The 18,584-nt window shown below is 37.3% G+C and overlaps 1 pseudogene; it reads left to right on the forward strand.

Moving 5' to 3' along the window:
- The first annotated feature begins 271 nt into the window (after positions 1-271).
- Positions 272-16,303, forward strand: LOC108192603 (uncharacterized; annotated as a pseudogene).
- The last annotated feature ends 2,281 nt before the right edge of the window (positions 16,304-18,584 follow it).

Genomic DNA, 18,584 nt, shown 5'->3' on the forward strand with positions numbered 1-18,584 from the left:
AATAATAAATTTAAAATTATATAACCGCACGTGGTTTGCACGGGTTCAAGGCTAGTAAGTATAATTTGTAGACCTACTTTTTGCTAATCTTTTTTTTGCTTTGGCATCCCGAGAATTATTAGAACAGATACTAAGTTGTAAGGCATATAAGCCTGCATTGTCAAAAAAAAAATAAAAAAAATACTAAAGATAGTCTCCTATAAAAATTCTCCTACTTGGTAGATATTGGTTTTACAAATGAAAACAAATACTACAGCTTTCGTAACGGACACTCACCTACGTCCCCTCGGTTGGCGATGTTGCAGCCGACCCTAAAAACAGAGCTATAGCAGAGAAAAAAGTTTCTCAAAAAGCAGATAGTGGAGATCTCAGGTCCCCAATCTGCTGTATGATGGGTCATGTCGATGCTGGAAAGACCAAGCTGCTTGATTGTATCCGTGGAACTAATGTTCAGGAAAATGAAGCCGGAGGAATTACTCAACAAATTGGTGCAACATATTTTCTGGCAGAAAAGTTGAAGGATAGGACCAGGGAACTGAAACCTGATGCAAAACTGAAAGTTCCAGGCTTATTGATTATTGATACCCTTGGTCATGAATCGTTCATAAATTTGCACTCTCGGGGATCGGGGTTATGTGATATTGCAATTTTAGTTGTGGACGTGATGGATGGAGTAAAACCACAAACAGTAGAATCACTCACACTGTTGAAAATGTGGAAGACATCGTTCATTGTTGCTTCAAACAAGGTAACGTGGTTTGCATTTTACCTTTCAAGTGCATTTTTCATACTGTATTCCTTATCTGGCTTCTTAACATTTCAGGTGGATAAATTGTATGGATGAAAAACTTGTCAAAATGCACCATTTGTGAAGGCAAAGAATCAACAGTGTAAAGATGAGATTGAATTTAATTGGAGGCTTACTGAGGTTATATATCATCCGTTTTTCTTCTTAACTTCTCTCAGGAATGTATGTCTACTTACAATGTTACTTTGGGATAACTTCAGATTATTGGAAATTTCAAGGAACAAGGATTGAATAGCGACCTGTACTATAAAATTAAGAACAATGATAAGGGAGAGGCTATCAGTATTGTACCTAGAAGTGCAATGAGGTACATAAGTTATATGTTTATCTTTGTAAAACCTTTTCTTTATAGAACTTTTAAAGTAGATTTTGATTCACAGGGCATCCCGGATATGCTACTATTATTAGTGAAATAGTGTTAGAAGACTATGATTGATAAACTTACGTACGGCGAAAAATTGCAGGTGGATTACGTTTGTAGCTTTTTAGCTTAGTTATGTAAGAGGGAATCAATTTTTTTTTTTCACAGATTGTTTTGGAATTCTTTGTCAGTGTAGGCTACTAGAGGTTAAGGTCAACGACGATGACAAGACTACAATTGATGTGGTGTCGGTTAATGGCATGCTTCATGAAGGTGATTAGATAGTTGTCCATGGTATGCAGGTAAACATTTTAATGTTACTGTCAAGTTTAAGTCAAATGATGGATTCAAGTAACTAAGCATAAATTTATTTCAAGAGACCGATTGTGACGACAATAAGAGCATTATCTACTCCCCATCCAATGAAGGAACTACGTGTTAAGGTAAAACTCTCTTTTGATAATTCATTGTATAACTTGCACACCATTGTTTTTTTTGCCATGCTGAGCTTTTCTTTTTCCTTAGAAGGTTAATTCAGAACATTTAGTTGTTGTAATTTGCATCTGTGATTCATTTGAAACAAAGATTTTATGCTAAATGCGATTTTGTTATTATCATGGGCATATACAGCATACCACTGGACAAATTTTTCAGGATTGGCTTGGTAATACCATGAAAAATCCTGGTCTGAAAAGGTCCAGTGGGGGCCTGGACAGGGCTAATATCCCTCGAAAAAGCTGACTAATGATTTTTATGTGCATCTCTGCCCAAAACCTTAAGATGCCAAAACTACCTAATGGATATTATATCGACTCCCACTCACTTAAAAGCCCGTCATAGAACTGAAGAGCAGATCAATAAGAAAGGATGAGAATAAACTGTTAATTGAGTGTCTGGATTATTATTTATGAGCATATTAGAATTACCAGATTCTGACTCTTTCGCTCTAAACCTTAAGATGTTAGGAAAAACTACTTGATGGATTACGTCCTTAAAACATTTATATGTAATTATCGCCAATATATATTCGTTGTGTTCTTTTTAAGGTCATAATTATTATGAACTCGTGGATAGTCACATCAATATGTTGTGGTTTTATCACACCCATTCAAACAATGTGGAGAGATAGAAAAAAATTACATTCTTCTCCTCTCTTATTTGGTTTTTCCTGAGCCTTGCACTTTTCGTCCATAAAGATGTTTGACTGTGTCAGACCACGGCAACATTATGACGTGGTGGTTCACTCAAAGTCACTTTCGCAGACTTATTAATACAACCAGTCCTTGAATTAGTTGTCTTCTCAAAATAGTTTGTTTTTTATCTATTAGAACTCGGACTTATTTTATCGATATTGTTGAAGTGAAGCCAAAGGATTTTGTATCCGTATTAATAGATAGGGACTGTGAACTAGAGCTTGAGAAACCACTGGATTTTAAAGAGGCTGAAATAGTCAAGCCAGGGGATGAAGTCAAAGAACTTGGAGACGCGGAAAACTTGGAAAATGATACAGTTTTCAGACCTATTATCGGTGTTTGTATGAGATTGGATGGACAAGTATATGCAGAAAACTGCTCGGCAGCTAAGATGAAGGTGAAAACAGAGTATATTTGAAGAAAGAGAAGCCAAAAGACAACATTGAAGAGAAAAAGTTTCAGCCATTCAGCGGGATGAAGTACACATAATCATGTTGCTCATGATGTAGTTATTTTTGCTACTAAACTAAATCAGAATATGTTGTTTGTTTTCATATAATTTAATGCATTGATTTCTTATTAATACATCAATTTTTTCAGGTAAGAAAAAGACCGCTAAACAAGAAGGAAATTCCTGCAAAGAGAAAGACATTGTGATTGTGGAGGATAATGCATTGACTGTTCATGAAACCATGCTTAAGGTCTTTCTTACTTATCTCAAATTACACAATTACATTAGTTCGTGTCTCTTGTTGAATTAAATATGATTTGGGACCTTATTTAAATGATTTTTGAAGGATTAGATATACATAGTGGGGTGACTAACCCGTTGTTTCTGTTTTTGGTGTCAGGTGGATTTGACTACTTATGTTGAGAAGCATGAATTCTGCTTTGATCCTGTTTTGGAACAAGTGGTTGATGAGGTAATAGACTAGCAGCACTTTCATGTATTCAGTTTATCAGTGGAAACATTTGGATTTTGACAAGCCAATCATTAAATTTGAAATGCTGGTAACTTCATACTATTATTATACTCTCTCTGTCTCAAATTAGTAATCCACTTTGACTTTTTTCTATTCAAATTGCTTATGAGTTTTAGGTGTATTTGTTAGATATAATTGATGATTACTAATGTTCTTAAAGTTTGTTTTAGAACAGGAGTGATCAGAGTTTAAACTGGAAGCTGATCAGAGTTTAATAAAGTCTGACCAGAGTTTGATAAAGTCTGATCAGAGTTTACATAGTCAAGACTCGTCAGAGTTTACACGTGGAAAGAGCTCAGAAGCGGATATACTTCAAGGAAGGATAGAAGCGGAGGAGTGATTTGCAGACTATGGAAACTAAACAGAAAACAGTAGCAATCTTTGATTGATAAAATACATAGCTGATTTATAGGATATCAAATCAGAGATTGATTTTGTAACTGTGTCTATATAAACACAGATTAGGGTTACTCTATAAGAGTTAAGTTATCGAGTATATTTTACAGAACCCTAGCAGCTCTTAGTGATAATATATAAATCACTGAGAGAGTTTTTGTAACCATTCAAGCTTTGTGAATAAGAGTTTACTGCTTTCAATCTCTTATATTGTCATATTGTGTTATTGATTGTGTTCACTATATAAGTTAATATAGTGAGTTTATAGGACCTAACAAGTGGTATCAGAGCCAGCTCTGTTAAGATAACTACAGTGAGATCTTAATCACAATCATGTCTGAAAAATCACAAGCTTCGTCTTTTAGAGTTCCAATCCTTAAGGCATCTGAATATCCAGTCTGGAAAGAGAGAATGATCATATTCCTAGACTCTGTTGATCCAGAATACCTTGACAGGATCTATGATGGACCACATATGCCCACCAAGCTCTCTGTTGGGCTTGCAGATGAACCTCAGAAGATGGTTCCAAAAGACAAGAAAGACTATACCCCTGAGGACATCTTGTCAATTGGTAAAGACTCAAAGGTGAAACACCTTCTGTACAGTGCCCTTGATAATGCAATGTCTAATAGGGTGATTGGGTGCAAAACTGCTAAACAAATCTGGGATGCTCTGGAAACCAGATGTCAGGGAACTCAAGCCATCAAGAAAAACAGAAAAACCATCCTTACACAGGAGTATGAGCACTTTGACTCAAAATCTCGTGAGTCCTTGACAGATCTGTATGACAGATTTGTCAAACTGTTGAATGACTTATCTCTGGTGAACAAGGAATATGATCTTGAAGATTCAAACCTCAAATTCCTTCTGGCTCTTCCTGAAAAATGGGATTTGAAAGTCACCACAATAAGAGACAATCTTGATCTTGGAGAAATGTCTCTTGATGATGTTTATGGAAGACTGAAGACTCATGAACTTGAGATGGAGCAGAGGAGCAAACGGCATGGAGGCAAATCAAATTCTGTTGCTCTGAAAGTTCAAGAGGAAGCTGCTAAGAGCAAAGGAAAAGCTCATGTCACAAAGTCTGACATTGAGTCATCAAACTCTGATGACTCAAACTCTAATGTTCCCTCAGACTCTGAAGAAAGTGATGATGAGATGATGCAGTTAGCAGCATTGATGGTGAAAAGCTTCAAGAAGTTGGCCTACAAAAAGTTCAACAAGGGCAAAAGTTTTTCAAGGAAAGACAGAAACTCTGACAGAGTTTATGATAAGAAGAACTTTAGGAAGAATGAGGGCAAGGAAGGAAAAGCTGGAAAAGCTGACAAGTATACCTGTTTCAACTGTGGTGAAAAGGGTCACTTTGCATCTGAATGCAAGAAAGCCAAGAAAGAAAAGGAAAAAGCCTTTATCACCAAGAAAGGAAACTGGACAGATACATCTGATTCAGAGGAAGAAGTCAATTATGCTCTGATGGCAAACACTGACAACAACTCTGAATCTACTGCTAAGGTACCTCATTCTACTCTTGCCTTTGATACTGAAGATATAACTGAGTTAAGATTGTTCCTTAAAACTTTGCATATCAGCTTTAGAGATCAGACTTTAGAGAATGAAAGATTAAAATCTGAAACTCTAAGTGTAAAGAAAAGGAATGATTATCTAGAAAAAGAATTAGTTCAGATGTTAGAAGTTCAGAAAGAAAGAGATGATGCTGTCATTGTCAAAGATGAACTATTAAAGAGGTATGCATCTCTTCAATCAGAACTTGCTAAGGAAAGAGATATTATTAAGACATGGACTAATTCAGGCAAAACTACTCAGGATATCTTAGGTAGTGGAAACTGGAAGAAGGGACTAGGTTACACTGATAACACAGAAGCTGAGTCATCAAAAACAGAGTTTGTTAAAACTCAAAAACCTAAGGTTAAACCTGTTAAATTTGTTGCTGAATCCTCTAAGTCTAAACAGAGTAGACCAAAATCAGAGATTAACAACAATTTAAAATCTGATAAGCCCAAACAGGTTAACATAGGACTGATGACTCAGAAACAGCTTAAGCATAAGCTTAAAGAGGTAAAGTCTGATAACAAAGACAAGGAGCCTAGGAAAAATAGAAATGGCAAGGTTGGAATAGACAAGAGTAATAACTACATGCCTGTTCCAAATGCACCTAGGAAGACATGCCATAACTGTGAAAATACTAATCATCTTGCTAATTTTTGCAGGAAGAACAAGGACATTAACTCCTTACCTACAAAGTCTGGAGTTAGAAAAAGTAGTATTAGATATAAACCACAAGATCCATGTTTTCATTGTGGTAGTTTATGGCATTCTATTTATACTCGCAAAGAATATCATAGTTTGTATTATGATTATTATCGATTGAAACCTTCCTTGAAAAAGGTTAATAAAAACTCTGCAAGTACAAAATCTGTTTCTAGTACAAACTCTGTTCCAAAGTCTGTCAGCTCAAACTCTGATAATAATAATTCCGCTGCAAAAGCTAACAAACTTAATAAGGCCAAGGGATCCAAGCAAGTCTGGGTCCTTAAAACTAACAATTAGTGGTCTTTGTGATTGTAGGGCAACAGGAAGAATATCCTAGTCTTGGACAGTGGATGTTCAGGACACATGACTGGAAATAAGGCCCTGCTGTCAGAGTTTGTGGAGAAAGCTGGCCCAAGTGTTTCTTATGGAGATGGCAACATAGGAAGGACTCTGGGATATGGCAATATCAATCTTGGAAATGTCATCATCTCAAATGTAGCTCTTGTTCAAGGGCTAAAACACAATTTACTCTCTGTCAGTCAGATCTGTGACAGAGGATATCACGTTGATTTCTATGAAGAACACAGTGAGATAGTAAGCAAGTCAACAGGCAAGGTGGCAGTGATTGCTCACAGACATGGAAACATTTATGAAATCAACTTGCCTACAAACTCTGAAGGAAAAGCAATTTGCTTATCTACAAGAATCTCTGCAGAAGAAAGTTGGAAGTGGCATAAGAAGCTCTCACATCTCAATTTCAACTCCATAAATGAGCTTATAAAGAAAAAGCTTGTGAGAGGACTCCCTGAATCACTACTCACTTCAGATGGTCTATGTGATTCATGTCAAAAGGCCAAGCAGAGAAAGACATCCTTCAAGAGTAAGACTGAATTCTCAATAAAGAAGCCATATCATCTTCTACATGTTGATCTATTTGGACCAGTTAATGTACCATCCATTGCAAGGAAGAAATATGCTCTTGTCATTGTTGATGAGTATACCAGATACACTTGGATATATTTTCTTCACTCTAAAGATAAAACAGCTTTGCATCTGATGGATCATGTGAAGTGTTCACAAAAATCTACACGCAAGCGCGCGTGATCACAAGTAATATATTTGTTCGTTCCCACAGAGACTGGTGAATTAAGAATACGCACCTATGCAACAATGTATGAGTAATTTTCACTGCTAAGACAATTAACAAGGATGTGTTCTTTTATACTAATAACTAAATTTACTAATCAAAATCAGAATAGGAAAACACATGGGATTCTAACTTCATTATCGAATTCATCTAGAATTGAAATTACTGATTAACATGCGACTGTTGATCCTAATCAGACAACACGAAAGTAATACATGCCAACTCTCGTTGCACACATATCATACCAATCAAAATCCACGGTTAAGATAGAAATCTCATGGACACCAACAAAGCTCAGACCCTATATCTCTATAGCGGTAGTGTAAGCAGAGAGGTTTAATAGCAAGTCGTCTATCGTGATTACACAGGGTGATAAAAATAGTTCAAGTCTACCACAAATTATGTTTCATTCACATAATCCTATGTTTACATGGCATAGTTCTAAATTCAATCATCCACTCTCGCTTCAGAAAGAATTAACAAACAACTTAGAAGTTAGCTACGCTCCTAAGAAGAATAAGCACGGCGCATGCAAAGAAATCAACGTACGTCACAAAATCAAGCAATTAATATTCTTTACTAGACTACATCGATAAGTCCATTAGAATCCCATGAAGGCGGTTAGTTCTTAATCGAACTAATCGACATCATGGGTTCTAATGAAAACATGATAAATAAAAGACGAGAATTAAACATAAGACAATTGCTTGAATTAATAAATAAGAACACAACGTTACAGAATTGATGTTCACGATCTCGCTCGAAACTGTCACTTCCTCGCGAAGAACGATCCAATACAATTCACTAATGTGTTTTGTTACAAGAGAAAAACTGATAAAACTATATTCCGATCTTCTACGATACAAGTGAGGCTAGGATTTTTACACATGAGAAATTAGATACATTGACCAAGTCAACCGGGCCTTGACCGCTGCTAAAATCCATCAGAAAAGCTGCAAAAATCGGCCCGGAACAACTCTGCTGGGCGCAGCCGCGCTAAACTAGCGCAGGCGCGCTAGTGGGACAGTAGCTAGCGCGGGCGCGCTAAGATCTAGCGCGGGCGCGCTACTGTCTGCCACTGGCAGCCCGTTTCTTCGTTTTTTAGCTCGTTCTCGCGTGCATGCCCTTCCTCGCTCTAGTACCACTTCCGTAGGTGATCACGGTTGCATTTAGCACATGCAACAAGCCCTTTAAACCCCTAGACAGCTCTAGTGGACGAGTGTGTTCTCGTGAGGGTTTGTAGAAGATGTACCCACAAAATCCCAAGTCGTGATGAATCCACAATTCTCTATTCTTGCAATTAATGCACCAAAAACAACCTAAAATGAGAGAAAATCCCTTCATCACCTCAACTCGTGACCTGCACAGAAAAACACTAAAAACACATCAAAAGACACTAAACACTTAAGTACAACCAACCAATTTAAGTGGAAATGAAGGCCTATAAGTGTGTATAAATACCACTTATCATGAAGCAACTGGATCATGGATCTGAAGACAAAGTAAAGATCATTAGAAGTGATAATGGAACTGAGTTCAGAAATTCAACAATGGAAGAGTTCTGCAAAGAAAGAGGTGTTGTGCAACAATTTTCTGCACCTGGAACACCACAGCAAAATGGTGTAGTTGAAAGGAAAAACAGGACTCTAATAGAAGCTGCTAGAACTATGCTTGATGAGGCTAAATTACCTACTTATTTCTGGGCAGAAGCTGTTCAAACAGCTTGTTTCACTCAAAATGCAACACTGATTAATAAGCATGGCAAGACCCCATATGAGATGGTGAAGAAAAAGAAGCCAAATCTGAAGTACTTTCATATATTTGGGTGCAAATGCTTTGTATTGAAGACTCATCCAGAACAGCTTACCAAGTTTGATCTAAAAGCTGATGAAGGCATTTTTGTAGGATATCCTCTGACAACAAAGGCCTTCAGAGTCTATAATCTAAGAACCAAAGTGATCATGGAATCCATACATGTGTCATTTGATGACAAGAGAATTATGGGTTTAGCAGACATGGATGATCATGAAGAACTGCATTTTGAAAATGAAGAAATATTCTCTGATTCGATAAACTCTGATGAACAGTCAAACTCTGACTGTGAGCAAAATACAGCAAACTCTGGTGAAAATTTACAAGTTCATGATGATGAAGCAAATGTTGAGGGGGAGCATCAGAATGTTTCAGACTCTACCCAAGACTCAAACTCATCAGAGAATGCTGACTCAAACTCATCAGAGAATACTGATTCAAACTCTGATAGCACAAATTTAGGGGGAGCTACAGAGAATGAACAACAGAATCAAGAGAGCATGGATCAAGGGGGAGGATCCAATGATGAAAATGGCCAACTTCCACATACTAGGAAGTGGACAAAATCTCATACACCTGATTTGATAATTGGAAATCCAGAAGCAGGTGTGCAAACAAGGACAGCTACAGGAAATGAGTGTTTACATCATTGCTTTCTGTCACAAACAGAACCTAAAAAGGTGTAGGAAGCTCTTCAAGATGCTGACTGGATTCAAGCAATGCAAGAAGAGCTAAATGAGTTTGAGAGAAATAAAGTCTGGACCCTAGTACCAAGACCAAAAGATAGATCCATAGTTGGTACAAAATGGGTGTTCAGAAACAAAACTGACAGTGAGGGTGTCATTACAAGGAATAAAGCAAGGCTTGTGGCAAAAGGATATTCACAACAGGAAGGTATTGATTATGATGAGACATTTGCTCCAGTTGCAAGATTGGAGGCAATTAGAATCTTTCTGGCCTATGCTGCTCACAAGAAGTTCAAAGTATTCCAGATGGATGTCAAGAGTGCTTTTCTTAATGGGAAACTGGATGAAGAGGTATATGTTGAACAACCTCCAGGCTTTGTGGATCCAAAGCATCCAGACTATGTTTATAGATTGGACAAAGCACTTTATGGACTAAAGCAGGCTCCAAGGGCATGGTATGAAACTCTGGCTCAATTTCTTCTTGAAAGTGGATTTACTAGAGGTACCATAGATAAAACCCTGTTTTATTTGAATCATGGTAATGATCTGCTTTTAGTTCAAATCTATGTTGATGATATCATTTTTGGTTCCACTAATGCTAAACTCTGTCAAAGATTTGCCAAGCTCATGCAGTCTAGGTACCAAATGAGCATGATGGGGGAACTCAGTTATTTTCTGGGTTTACAAGTTAAACAGACTGAAGATGGGATTTTTATCAATCAAGCTAAGTATACCAGAAATCTCTTGAAGAAATTTGGTATGCAAGACAGTTCAGCTGCAACTACTCCTATGGCAACAGCAACCAAGCTAGACAAAGATACTGGTGCATCAGTGGATATCACAAACTATAGGGGAATGATTGGATCTTTGCTTTATCTGACTGCAAGTAGACCAGACATAATGTATGCCACATGTCTATGTGCAAGATTTCAGGCAGATCCAAGAGAGCCTCATCTGATTGCAGTAAAGAGGATATTCAGATATCTCAAGGGAACCACATCATTGGGATTATGGTATCCTAGAGAATCAGATTTTAGTCTAATTGGATACTCTGATGCAGATTTTGCAGGTTGCAAAATTGACAGGAAAAGCACAAGTGGGAGTTGTCAATTTCTGGGTGGAAGACTTGTTTCTTGGTACAGCAAGAAGCAAAAGTCAATTTCAACATCAACAGCAGAGTCAGAGTATATAGCTGCAGGCAGCTGCTGTGCTCAAATTCTCTGGATGAAGAATCAATTGTTAGACTATGGGTTATCCTTTTCTAAAATTCCTATTTATTGTGATAACCAAAGTGCTATTGCTATGACAGGAAACCCAGTTCAACATTCTCTGACAAAGCACATCAGTATAAGATATCATTTTATAAGGGAGCATGTGCTGGAAGGAACCATTGAACTTCACTTTGTTCCCACAGAACAGCAGCTAGCAGACATATTCACCAAACCACTAAGTGAAGCAACCTTTACTAGGCTGGTGAATGAGCTAGGAATGATATCAGGAACTGAGTAAACATAATGGTCAAATCTTTCAAGTTTAAATTGTCAAATTACCATATGTATTGCTCACAAACTTGCCATGATATACTCTGATTGTTAAACTCTGATGACATTCTCTGATGATATACTCTGTTTGTTATACTCTGATTGTCATTCTCTGACAATATTCTCTGATGTTTGTAAACTCTGAATCTTGATAAATGGTCTTATTTTATTTCTCTGAGACAAATAACCTGTGAAGATACTATGAAGCATGATATGAATTAGTAATCATGAATCTCAGTTAAGTTCCTTAATCTTGATCTCAATTTTGTGCTACTATTTTATACTATATGCATGTTGATATCATTGAGACTCTATTACTTCACATATCTTAATTATAAGTGAGACTGATTAATTTGCATTTTCTCTCAGTAAATTAGACAATGATTATAAACTCTGATGCTATACACACCCCTGAAAATAAGCATGGTACTCCTTTGAGATCTTAGATGTCTATATGACAGTGACTTGGAAGACCCAAACATTTGCTGGTATTAAGTAATTGCCAAGATTTTATAATCTATGGTGACCAATCACAATCTCTGATTACTGGAGAAATACTGTTGCAAAATTATATTTAAAGGTCGTGATTCATTTACATTGAAAAGCGTCCTGGAAAAAAAAAAAAAAAAAGGGGATAGTTTACTTTATATATTTCTTCATCAGAGTATGTCTGTTGTCTACATCTTGAGATTTTAAATAAATTATTTTTGTCTACCTTATAATTACGAAATTGTGAAATTCTTTAGTCTCTGATTTAATATGTTAAATCACACACATTATTTCACAAGCACATTATTGAGCTATGGATTTTATGACAAACTCTGATTTTTTGATGAATGTTCTAAACATTATGTCTTATTCTGAGGTACTTAGAAATTTATTTTCTTTGTTTTAAATCTCAGAGTTTAAAATACGAGGGATTTGATCTTGATTTTTAAAAATCTTGTACATTTCAGGAGTTTAAATATTCAGAGAATGTGAAGAGAGTGTACCAAACGGCTGTATTGTTAGTGGGTTTACATGTAAAACATTTTCATAGGAGAACGTGTAATCAGCATTTATAACTGCACAAGTTTTACTGCGCTCATGATTACTATTTTCCTTTCTCCATGCCACTAACATTCATCTACCAGTTAAAATCTGACAGGTGTCCAGTTGAACAAAAAGCCCAAGCGTGTACAGCTAAACAAAATCTGAAGAGTTTATCACATCAGATTTTATTGCTTATTATTCACTTATACACTTCATCTTTACACATACTCTCTCAACAAACTCTTACGCTTTTCTCTCTGCAATTCAAATCTTCTCGTACACACTTTCTCAAACACCTTCCTTCCTTTACAAACTCTGCTCTAATGGCCACTTCAGCGTTTACCTATGCAGGTGTGGAATTTGTACCAAACAACCACGCAGCCATTCTTGACACCACTGATGTTCCAAGGGATTATCATCCCATCCAGCAATTCTTGGCACAGAGTGCCCTGGCCACTGCCCTTACAGCTCCTGCCAGACTCTCTGGAAGCCAAATCATCACTTTCTGGAGAACAGGGCATTATGACAATGGTGGTGCAGCTGGATCACCATCCATTGTATTTGAGTATGACGGAGCGGAGTATGCTGTCACTCCAGCCACCGTCCGAGCAGCATTCAACCTGCCAGAGCATGCTGCTTACATTACTAATGGAGATGCCAATCTCAGAACCATGATGACTGATTTGGGCTACTACGACTCTCTTGATAAATTGGGTCAATTAAAGCGTCCAGGACTCAGGAAGGAGTGGAGCTTTTTCTTCGACTGCATCACCAGGGCCTTCCAGAAGAAATCTACAAACTGGGATGCCATACCCATGGATATGCTGCAAATTGGGTATTCTCTGATCTATTCTACTAATTTCGATTTTGGTAGATTAGTTATTAGAAATATTGGTGAAAGAATGCATGAAAATCGTCAGATTATATATTTTTCACGCTTTTGCCAATTGCTGTTTAATGCCACTGTTGGAGAAGTGGCTTTTGATGCTGCAGATGAGATCAAACCTTTTAAGCTTCATAAAAGGGTTTTCAAAGATCTCATATCTAAAGATGAAAAGAGGCCAGTTCTCAGGCCATTACAAATTCCAGCTCCATTAAGAGCTAGGCTGAATCTGCCTCAAGCACCACAACAACAGCCTCAACACCAACCACAACCTCCAGTCTCTCCTACAGCCACCAGATCATCCCTCAAAACCCCTTCCACCAAATCTACACCAAAACCATCAAAGTTCACAAAGTCTGATGCCCCTTCCACTGTGAAGACCAGAACCTCTGTTGCTACACAAGTTCTGAAGACAAAGTCTGATGTACCAGCAAACTCTGATGCTGTAAACTCTGATACAGTCTCTAAGACTTTAAACTCTGAAGCTGCTTCACCACCAAAGCAGAAAAGAAGGAGACTTGTTGCAGGTTATGATTATGAAGATCTGGAAGCCCCTCCTGCAACAAACTCTGAACCTACTCAGGCTAGCCCAAAGTCAAAAACAGTAAGATTTAAGAGAAGGGCAAACAAGCCTAAGAAGGCCAAGGTACCCATCACTGAGATCATAGATTTCACCACTTAGGAAGAGCAAGCACCATCTACTACACTTCCAGAATCTTCTCAAGCTCTGATGGTGCATCCTCTTCAAGCTGTTCCAATCTCTGCTGCTACAACATCTACTACATCATCTGAAGTAGATGAAGAAATAAGGTGTGAGGAACCAGTTACCACTGAAGCTGGGATAACTCCAATCTCTGATCATGGACCCTCCACTCAAATTCCTCAATCTCCATTGAAATTTCCTAAGGGTGCCATCATTCATGATACAGCTCCAGAAAATTACAAGTCAGATGCTGCAATTGAAGACTCTGACAAGGTAGTAGTGGAAGCATTACAGTCACTTGCCAAAGCTGATGAGGAGCCCAGCAAATCAAAAGAGAAAGTTGTTCCAGATGCTGTTAAAGATGTTGTTGATCCTGCATCTGATGATGATGAGGATGATGAAAGTTCAGATGATGAAAATGAGGATGAAGTCCCTCTGTCTCTTCAACAACAAAAGTGGGAGTCTACAAGCCAATACAATGCTAGACTTCAAACTCTGAAGACAAACTCTGAGCCACTTCCCAGGGATCTTCAGGTTGATCCACCAAATGAAGTATGGGATAAACTCTGGCTGAGTCACCAGCATTCTCTGGAGCCAGCAAAGGCTGAAGAATTCTTATCCATGGCAGAGAATAAGATTACAAACTCTGATGTTATGTCAAGCCTCAAAGCCACAGTTCTATATCTGAAGACATTTCATCCTGCTCATGCTCAGACATCTAAGTCAGTAGATGGTCTCAGAACAGAGGTAGCCAATTTTAAGGAAACTCAGAATATGGACAAGAAAAGGCACTTGCTACCTCTGAAGGAAGACATGAAGAAGCTGGTGTCTGCCAATCAATCTCTGGAACAGAGGATGTCAAACATTGAGTCTACTCAAGAGGCAATATCCAAACAGCTTGAAGCCATCCAATCTTCACTTTCTCTGATCACATCAATACTAATTCCTGATGAGGATGATGTCAAAAAGGGGGAGAGAGTAGCAAAAGTCAAATGCAAGTCTACTTCTCAAACTCTGAAAAGAAAGAAAAATGATGATGATGATGATGTGGATGACTTCACAAAGCACAAGAGATTTCAAGCAGCAACAACTGGTGGAAGAGTTTCAAACTCTGACAGTTTAAAATCACTGTCTAAGCAAAGCTCAAAGTCTGCTCCAGCTCCAACACATAATGTCATATCTGGATCAAAGCAAAGACCAGTGGCTGGATCAGATAAACCAATGACTGATGAAGAACTTGCTAGACTAATATTTGAACAAGAGAATCCAGAAGCTAAATTGGATTTGGAGTTGATTGCTGCAGAGGAAGCTGAACTGAAGAAAGAACATGTTGAAGCTATAAACTCTGGACAAATTCAGAAGCCTGCAAAATCAACTGCCAGGCCAAAAGAAAAAGGGATATTGATCAAGGAAACTACTATTGCTGATCAGAGTTTACCAATCAAAAAGGTATACTCTGAAGATGAATATACAAGCAAAGGCAAAAGCATAGTAGATGATTGCCTTGAGAAAGGCTGGACTCAGAAGAAGCCTACAACCTCTGACAAAGATCAAGTTGTAAAGGGAAAGAAATCAGAAGCTGCAATCTCTGACAAAGCTCATATTGCAGAATCACAAGAAGAGAAATTAACCTCTGACACAGCTCCAGTTAATAAGGAAGCAAAGAAAGACACAACCTCTGACAAGGCTCAAGCTCTGTTTAAACCAACAACAACTCCATTGCCAGGATTTGCAAAGCCAAGTCTGATGACTGAGATAAATTTTGAAAAGGGCTCAATTCAACCAATCTCTCATCGAAAAGCAGGAAGAGATAAAGGAGGACTAGGATCTAAATATGAAAAATTCGATCAGAGTATAGGATCAATGTCAACAGACCCCTCATCTCTCTGTGCACCCAAGACTGGAGCATTGCAAGAAAGAATGGACAAACTGGATTCAGTCCAACTGGTGAAGAATGACAGAGGTGATAACATTCTTATCTACTTCATGTCTGATGGAACAGTGTTTAGGGTTATTGAAGCTGATCTCTATGCTAAACATTGGGAGGAATTGAGATATGTCTCACACATATTTCAAGTGAAGAACAAGTCATGTCAACACATCTCAAATCTGCTCAAAGATCAAATCAGAAGGAAGATGGGTATAACAGGAAACAAGAATGCTGGACCTTTTATTCCTAAGTACTTCAACCATCAAGGTCAGCTAGTTGAGATGAAGAAAAATTCAGCAAAAATAGAAACAATAGCTGGAATCAGTACTCTTAGTTTCAATGAAGAGTCTGACAAAGGTTATTACATTAGGCTGGACAAGGACATGAAAAGAAACAAGATCTATGATCTTAGAGCTGCCATCTACCAAACTGGAGTTTCAGATCCAGAGCTAAGAGAGATCAAGAGACAGATGATCACAGCACTTGCAGATGTTGAAAAGGAACTCCTCAGAGAATACTTGAAGACAGCAAATGGTGTCTATGAAGCTAAGGAGTAAAGTATCTGTAAGTTTTAAAAGTTTTCTGTTATATAGCTAAACTCTGTTGCATTTGACTTATTTGTTTTGACATCATCAATTATCTGTTAACTTGCACATAAAATATTTATGCACAAGTTGGGGGAGATTGTTAGATATAATTGATGATTACTAATGTTCTTAAAGTTTGTTTTAGAACAGGAGTGATCAGAGTTTAAATTGGAAGCTGATCAGAGTTTAATAAAGTCTGACCAGAGTTTGATAAAGTCTGATCAGAGTTTACATAGTCAAGACTCGTCAGAGTTTACACGTGGAAAGAGCTCAGAAGCGGATATACTTCAAGGAAGGATAGAAGCGGAAGAGTGATTTGCAGACTATGGAAACTAAACAGAAAACAGTAGCAATCTTTGATTGATAAAATACATAGCTGATTTATAGGATATCAAATCAGAGATTGATTTTGTAACTGTGTCTATATAAACACAGATTAGGGTTACTCTATAAGAGTTAAGTTATCGAGTATATTTTACAGAACCCTAGCAGCTCTTAGTGATAATATATAAATCACTGAGAGAGTTTTTGTAACCATTCAAGCTTTGTGAATAAGAGTTTACTGCTTTCAATCTCTTATATTGTCATATTGTGTTATTGATTGTGTTCACTATATAAGTTAATATAGTGAGTTTATAGGACCTAACAGTATTCATTATTAGCAAGATAATTATTTGCCTCTAATAATATTGTATGTTAAGTCTATTGTTCATGCTTTTCCTAATAGGTTTATCGTGCTACGGTAGAGCCAATCATTCCAACCATATTTCAGAGAACTAAAGCAACTTGTTTTGCTTATGGACAGACAGGTATGCACTAGCATTGGCTGTAACTATGTATATATCATAACAGTATCCAAGTTAACATTGACTTCTTTGAACTTTATTTAGCATTAAATTAGCACATCCGTGAGTCCTTCATACCCATTTGTCAAGATTATTCTACTGAATGTAAGAAGGAAATTAGAGAAAAGAATTGAATGAGACATTCACACATAAAGGGATCTATCATATATCATAGGATTAGTAAGGAGTGAATCAACAGTTTTTGTACTACAATTTCTACTTTAAGATGTTTGTTATGGCCTTATGCTGTTGGAGATCTTAAAGTTGTGTATCCCCAACTAGGACAGTAATTTTGTCTAATGTTCTTTCTGTAAGTTTGGAAAGTCTACATCATGTAGCTAACCACAATTTTTTTGGGAAAGCATCAAATGTAAAATCTTTTGCTCATTGCTATTCTTACTCGCTTGATTTTTATATGTGTGTGGGGGGTACAATCATTTTCTCATCGCCCTTATCATTATCATTAAATGTGTGTGTTGATGTTAAACTACCGACATTATGTTCACCATTAAGAAATTAAGGCTGCACAGTTTATCAAGATGCTGCACAGGTGAAAAAAAAGCCTGAACCCTTTTGTTTGGCATATTATTTGTATTTCTTACTTTTGCTTGGAAGGAACTATAAGCTTTAAGATAGAGTCAGCTGTATAGAGTCTGTTTTTGGAGGGTTTATCTCTTGTTGGTACCGTTTGTCCACTTGCTCTCACCAAGTTTTTTTTCTTCTACGCCTCTTGCGATTTGTCTGTGTATGTGTCTATCCTTTCTGACGAGCAAGTATAGTTGTCCCTTACCAGAAATATCAGTTTTGATGTCTGATGAGCTTCTCCTTTAAGTCGTCTATTGGTGAAAGTCATTAGGATTTCATTTGTGCAGGATCTTAAGCACACAACAGCAGGCACCACAAATTCTTCTTATGGTTTCCCTGCACACATTTCCAAAAATAGATCAAGTTGATTTTGGTACCCAAATTACTTTGGGTCCAGATTTGTTAGTCTTAACAGCTTTTCCTTCATTCTCAACTTTTCCCTTATATTGAAGTGGTTCAATCTTTGGTTTTGGTTGAGAAATTGGAATTTCAACATTGTTTTTAAACACAGGCATTTGAGGCATGCATACATTGTTTATACCATACAGGTTTGAATGGAATTGAGGCATGTTAAAAGCATTGAAATATGGATTGAACATATATGGCATGCCAGACTGAGAATATGAATTGTGAGGCAATAAACCAGGCATCATGTTCATAGCAGATAAGTTCATGTGAGGAACAGATGGCATATGAATAGGCAAATATAGATTAGGAGCAATCACAGTTTTACAATTAGCAGATAAGTGATTTACACTACCACATTTACTGCAAGTGTTCCTAGGAGCACTGGCATTGGGTGTGTAATTAGTGTGCTTATT

This window comes from Daucus carota, chromosome 3 (genome assembly GCF_001625215.2).
Source record: "Daucus carota subsp. sativus chromosome 3, DH1 v3.0, whole genome shotgun sequence".
Classification (NCBI taxonomy): domain Eukaryota; kingdom Viridiplantae; phylum Streptophyta; class Magnoliopsida; order Apiales; family Apiaceae; genus Daucus; species Daucus carota.